At 42.1% G+C, this 5,845-nt stretch overlaps 1 non-coding gene across 1 annotated transcript; it reads right to left on the bottom strand.

The window, feature by feature from the left end:
* Window positions 1-2,795: 2,795 nt before the first annotated feature.
* On the bottom strand, window positions 2,796-2,902 carry LOC148927300 (small nucleolar RNA R71). The gene has a single exon (XR_016129714.1). It is a non-coding gene; the product is annotated as a small nucleolar RNA R71 (small nucleolar RNA).
* Window positions 2,903-5,845: the final 2,943 nt, after the last annotated feature.

Raw genomic sequence — 5,845 nt, 5'->3', positions numbered from 1 at the left:
TATGTGCTTGATCTTAGGAAAAAAAAAAAAAAAGGATGTGTAAAAAAAAGAAGAAAAAAAAAGGATGTGTAAAAAAAAAGAAAAAAAAATGTGTGAAAGGTTGTGAAAAGAAAATAAAATCAAAGGATTGAAAGTAAATTGAAGGAGAAAAATAAAGTGTTAGAAGTGCCTTAAGTTTTAGAAAAGTGGAGTCATCTTAACTCTACTTGGGATATTTTTATATTTGAGTCACTTTTTAGCCAAATATTCCTCACTTACCAAAGAGCCTACGTTACAACCGAAAAGAAAGACCTTTCGGACTTTTGATGCTTAATCACATTGAGTAGAGGAGGGATTAGACTTTGAGCAAGCCTATGGTAAACTTTGCATGATGCATGATTTGAGTGATTTACACTTTACCTTTATACACTTTGAGAGTGAGAGAAAGAACACTTCCCATCTTTGGAAGTTTGCCACATGTGAGTGCTTGAATTCAAGGTGTTCCACGAGTTAGTAATGAAAGTGCACTATTAAGCCTTGCTTGATTTGATTGTGTTAATCCATGTTTAATCTACTCTTTCATCTTTTGAGGCAATTATGACGTCTAGTCCTTGTGCATTCCGTGCGTCTATTCTTGTGTCTTTAGTGTTTTGTTCGAGGACAAACAAAAATGTAAGTTTGGGGGAGTTGATACGCCCGGATTTTGCACTGTTTTAAGGCCATTATTTGGTCCGTTTTTGTTATCAAAATCACTCTACATGTCCATTATTTGCATATTCTATACATTTTGGTATTTTGACGTGTTTTGTGAGAAATGTGCATATTTGAGCCGAAAAGGGGAGTAAAAACGCATAGCCTGAAAATCTAGAGTCAGACGGCGACCAGCGACCGCCGCGAAGTTGTACGGCGACCGCCGGCGCCCGGCGGTCAGAGCTATGTGGCGGCCCGCCTCGGAAATTTACGCTAGGAGAAGAGTCTCGCCCGGCGACCGCCGGAGGACATGTGGCGGTCCGCCACCGAAGGGTCAGAGTCTCTGGACTCCAACGCGGCGACCGCCGGCCAAGGTGCGGCGGCCCGCCGGAGAAAGGCGGCGAATCCGACCAGCCCTAGATTTGCTCCAAGATTTACCAAATTTTGAAGATCTTTTCCTTCTATGATGAGGAATAATCTTCCCCTATAAATAGGACCTCAAGCTTCATCAAAAAGAGAGTTTTCACACAACAAGAACACATTCATAGAGAAAGAGAGTGACTACTTGCAACATTCATAGAGATCAAAAGCTAGAGTACTTCAATTGTGCAAGGAGTTGGAGAAGGATTTCAAGAACATCAAGAACGACAAGGATTCAACCTACGGGTTTTATTTGCTTTAGTTTTATGTTCAAATTGTTTTCCCTTCAATCTATGTTTTTAGTTTATTCAGTCATGTGTAACTAAACTCATAGGATTCTAGGGATGTGTTAGTAGCAACTTTGGTTATACAATTCCGTTTTCTATTTAATATCCGTTTTGTTTTTACTTTGTTTCTTCCCTAAGTTAATCATGATGCTTCATAATTGAGTGACACAATTATGTATGATTCAATACAACTTGCTTCATAACTGTGACAGAGTTCTAGCGAGTTAGATCCACTTAGTAGACACTACAGTTAGCTTCCTTTAAAACGGCACTGTTAATTGAGAGTGGGGACTTTTCAAGGGTCTTAGGAGCTTTTTGGAGTTACGTGTTAGGATTGACAACCCTAATGTTAGTAATCAACGTTTGTATCGCATGAGCATAAGCTAGGTGACTCGTCCTTTCAAAGTATTAACTGTGCTAGGGTATTGTAGTTTGGAATTTGTATAACCATAAAAGTGAAAGCACATCCCTGGAATTCCCCTTATCTCTATACTTTTCTCTCCGTGATTTGCTTGCATTTAGTTGTTTACTGTTTTTAATATTTACTGTTTTCAAAAGTTTCCAAAAATTCTTGTTTCTCCAGATAGTAATTGAGTTCTAGTAGAAGATAGACACTTTGTGTACATCTTCCCCGTGTTCGATACCCGGTACTAACCTTTTGCTATACTATACCTACTCTGTATACTTGCAGGTATTTATAGTGCAAATAAAAAGTGCATCAAGTTTTTGGCGCCGTTGCCGGGGAAGACAATTCACTTTGGAGTGATATCTTCAAACGATAATTTTACTACTTTGGATTTTTATTGCTTTTTGTTTTAATTTTTTTTTGTTTTCGAGTCTTGCAGGTTTTGTATGCGAACGCGTTCTGGGAAGTACATCTTAGAGCCGCTTGATTTAGAACTTGAAAGAACTCGTAGAATAATAAGAAGTGAAAAAGGATCAGGAACAATGGGTGACCGAACAGATATTGAGAAGCTGCAGGAGATGGTGAAGTTGCTGATGGGTGAGAGAGATGCGGAGAGAGCAGCTCGAGAAGCCATGGAAAAGAAGAACAGAGAAACATTACCTGTGATGAACATGTTCAATCATGGGAATATGATCACTTTTCCTAAAGGCCCTCGTATTGATGCTAACAATTTTGAGTTACGCATGCCCCTTATCCAAAGGGTCGAGCAAACTCCTTTTGCAGGTAGGGCGACTGAAGATGCTAACCGCCATCTCTCCAAATTCGTGGAAATCGCAAACACTCTGAAATTAAATGGTGTCGACGACGATGCCATACGGGTAAGACTTTTTCCATTCTCATTGATTGATTCTGCTAAGGAGTGGTTTGAGTGTATGCCACCAGAAAAGGTCTCCACATGGAAGGACATCGTAGCTACCTTCCTCGACAAATACTACCCGCCAGGCACTATTTTGAAGCTCAAAAGTGAGATCTTTCAGTTCACACAAGGCCATGACGAGCCCCTCTATGAGGCATTTGCTCGTTTCAAAGCTCTTCCTCGAAAGTGCCCAAACCATGGTTTTTCCATAGACCATCAGGTAGGAATCCTCTATAATGGATTTAATGAAAAAATATGTGCTATGCTTGATTCAGGGGCAAATGGAGGATTTCTAAGAAAGACAGGAGAGGATGCCATGGCGGTGATCGAGGAGTTCACCACCAACAGTCGGGGGTGGTCGAAGGAAAGGCATGCCACGAGAAGAGTAGCAGCCATAGAAGAGGCCGAAGAAAGTTCTTTTGCTAAGGAGTTAGCAGAACTTAGAGTCAGGATTGATCAAATGGACATCTCGAGGAAGGAAGATCCAATTCCGACAACTTCCATAGTGGCGGTCAAGGCACCCGAAACTGCCATATCAACTGTGGAAGAAATCAACTACGTGCAAGGAGGCGGTCCCAGAAACTACAATAACAATTATCGCCCTAATCAGGGGGGCGGTAATTTCAATAATTATAATGGGAACCGTCCGCACCCAAATCTTTCTTATTCTAACAATAATTACTTGCAACCCCCTGCAGGATTTAATGTTAGCAAAGGAGGAGTGGTTGAGCCGATGAAGAAGGAAGACAAGTATGAACAAGGAATCACGAAGATTTTGGAGGTAATTACGCAAGATAGGAAGATTAATGACACCAAGATCGGAGTGGTCGAAGCAAGGATAAACAACCTCGAGCAAGGAATGAACACAATCTCGGCAGCTGTAACCAATATTACCACTCAAATGGAGCAAATTCAGAAGAAGTTAGATGAGGATAGAGCAAAGGCAGCAGCAAGAGTGGATGATATTAACAAGAAGTGGGTGGCAAAGCAGAAATCTGGGGACTGCCTAGTCGCCGGCGGACCGCCGAACACCCTGCAGCGGCCCGCCACTGAGACGGCAGAGTCAACCACGCAGGACTGCCCAGTCGCCGGCGGACCGCCGCAGACCCCGCAGCGGCCCGCCACTGAGAAGGCAGAATCGTCCACTAAGCAGGAGCTTGTGCGGCACAACGGGATCGTACTCCCTTTTCAGCCAAAGAGGAAGTTCAAGCTTGAAGAGCAGTTCAAGCAATTCCTTAACATGTTTTGCAAAGTCCATACTAAAGCCGACTAAGGGAGGCGGTAATAAGGAAAAAAAAGCCGACTAAAGCCGACCTTAAGCTACCGCATCATTGCAGCGAGATCATCCAAAAGGAAAGGGCAGTGAAGCAAAGAGATCCGGGCCAGTTCATCATTAGGTGCCGAATTGGAGAAGGGAAGGTTGACAAAGCACTGTGCGACTTAGGATCGTCCAACAATCTCATGCCACTGAAGTACTACGAAAAGCTCAACATCGGGCCACTCAAATCTTCAGATGTAACACTCAGGTTGGCCGATAACTCGTCCATCAAGACTGTAGGTATGATTGAGGATGTCTTAGTTAAAGTTGATGATTTTATTTTTCCTGCCGACTTTATTGTGCTTGACATGAAAGTAGACAAGAACGTCCCTCTAATCTTAGGGAGAGATTTTCTTGCCACTTGCAAAGCTTTGATTGATGTAGGTCGTGGCGAGATCACAATCAGTGATAATCATGGTCCTATAAGATCGAGAGCGAGATGCTAAAATTTGAGGAGGCAAAGCGGGCAAAAATGGAACAACAGTGCAGAGCAGTCATGGCTACCGACTTGACCAAGCCCAAAGATCCCTTTGAAGCGGAGGATCCTTCTATCTCCACTATCTACATTGTCAAAGAGGTAAGACACTCTTCTAAAAAGGGTGATGCTAATTCTTCTACATCTGCCCCACAGAAGAAGAAACAGAAGAGAAAGAAAACACCCAAAGAGGACCCCGAGATATACGTCATCAAAACCAAAGAGGGGAAGTACAAGTGGTGGAAGAAGCTAGGGACCAAGTTGCTCCCTATGCCAATTTTCAACACTCGAGTTATTGATCCGTCCAACTAGTGGGCCACTTCAAGTCGAGCTAACGACTTTAACAAAAGCGCTTATTGGGAGGCAACCCAATTTTCTTTTATTTTTTTTTTATCTTCTCGTATTTTTTATGTTATGTTTAAAAAAAAAAGAAAAAATTACGGGTCGCGGTCGCCGCACTTAAAGCACGGCGGTCGCCACACGTGTGTTAACATGTGCAGGAAGGATCGGGCTTAGGGCGGGCCAGAGTAACCGCTGCACGGGCCGCGGCGGCCCGCCAGGATTGCTGTTTACGAAGGCCCGTGTGGCGGCCCGCCACGAGAGATGCGGCGGTCGCCGCACGCAGTCCAGAGACGGGATTGCAACCATAAAAGGTATGTTTTCCATTCCTTTTCACATTCCTTCTCAAATTCCTTCCTTGCACACAACTCCCACCTATATAAATCACCAAATTCACACACCCACACTATCATTCTCTCAATTCTCTCAAAGTCTAGAGCTCTTCTTCTACAAATTCTCTCCACAAAAAGGTATGAATCCTAACTCAATTTCTGGGTTTTTCTTTACTTCTTCCATGGATTGTGCTTTATTTTGGGTGAATTGTTCGGTAGAATCTCTTAATTCATGATGGGGGATGATTATGTGTATGAATTTTTGAATTCTATGGTTTAAAATTTGCTTGGTTGGTGATTATTAAGTTGTGAATGATGATTCTCTCTTGGTTTTTAGAGTTTAAAAGTAGCAATCATGTTCATAGCATTGTGAGGCTATTATTACTTCCATGAATTGCAATATTTGTGATTTTGTAGAGATTGTTGGTTTTTATGGATATTTGGTTGATACATCTCTGCATGGGGGATGAATTCACGTTGGGGGATGATTTTTGTGTCCTAATTTGGTTGTTTTTGCTTAAAATGTTATTATGCTAAAAATTAGGATGCTATTTTACCCAAGCTTGCATATAAGTTCTTATCTCTTGATTTTTACTTGGTTGAATGCAAGTTTGGGGGAACTTTTGATCTCCTACTTGTTGATGCTCTTTTAAGAGTGTAATTTCTTTTGTAGGATAATGGGA

The sequence above is a fragment of the Salvia hispanica genome, chromosome 4, assembly GCF_029641045.1.
Source record: "Salvia hispanica isolate PSC_SH4W2 chromosome 4, Shi_PSC_v1, whole genome shotgun sequence".
Lineage (NCBI taxonomy): Eukaryota > Viridiplantae > Streptophyta > Magnoliopsida > Lamiales > Lamiaceae > Salvia > Salvia hispanica.
This window is presented reverse-complemented; position numbering and strand designations above follow the sequence as displayed.